Here is a 1,016-nt window from a genome sequence, read left to right on the forward strand (position 1 = left end):
GCTGACATTTTCACCAAGCCATTGCCTTTGCCACAGTTTGAGACTTGCAGGCGCAATCTTACCCTTCTAGATTCATTAGAAAGTGGCTAAGATTGAGGGAGGGTGCTAGACTGTATTTACATGTGTATATTGTAACGTTGTATACCACCTCATTATATATATATATATATATATATATATATATATATATATATATATATATATATATATATATATATATATATATATGTGATAGGCCACCCCTAGAGGGCAGTGCCGGTTCCCCCCCAAAGCCTATTGTCTTATAGCGCCCACAGCGCAGAGCGCACACATTGCGCATAGAGCTCCCCACGCCTCCTAAGACCGCCTAGAAATCCCCTTTGACCCCCTCTTCCATTCCCCTAGCTTGCGCACACCTACACACTGCCACGCTGCACGAAATCATCTGAGAGCTGCAGCCTCTGGACGCAACTCCCGCGAGCTCAATTCCTTTCCCATTACACCCATGGGCACCCGTGCACCCATTCCCATTGACACTCGAGCGCCAACGCCGCCGCTTCGACCATTCTAATGAGGTAAGCCATACCTGAGTTGTAACGCCCCGAGACCGATGCTCCAGATGTCTTCCAGTTATTCGCTGTTGTTGCCATGTCATTCGCTTGCGTGTTGCACTTTGTCATGTCATCATGTGCATTTTATCTGCATGTTTTTTAAAATTTGCATCCGTTCAGGTCTCCCAGTTCTCTCTATTGTCCGTTTCGAGCCCTTTCACACTCGCACGTGCCCGCGGCACCTCCAAAATATTATTTTATAACTGGCATAAAAGTGTTCTCGGAATGGGGTGAAAGTTGGAATGCGGTCTTATTTTGATGTAGGTAGACCGCCTGCAAAATTTCGTCACATTCGGAGTCCGTTTGATAGCCCAACCGTCAACATATAGCCCCAATATAGTTGGTTTATTCGTCGGACATTTTCGGTCTCCGAAACCCTTCTCGCGCTGCACTTCTCTTCTCTCCTCTCAGCCCAACCCCTTCTAC

The sequence above is a fragment of the Triticum dicoccoides genome, chromosome 4B, assembly GCF_002162155.2.
Source record: "Triticum dicoccoides isolate Atlit2015 ecotype Zavitan chromosome 4B, WEW_v2.0, whole genome shotgun sequence".
In the NCBI taxonomy this organism is placed as follows: Eukaryota; Viridiplantae; Streptophyta; class Magnoliopsida; order Poales; family Poaceae; genus Triticum; species Triticum dicoccoides.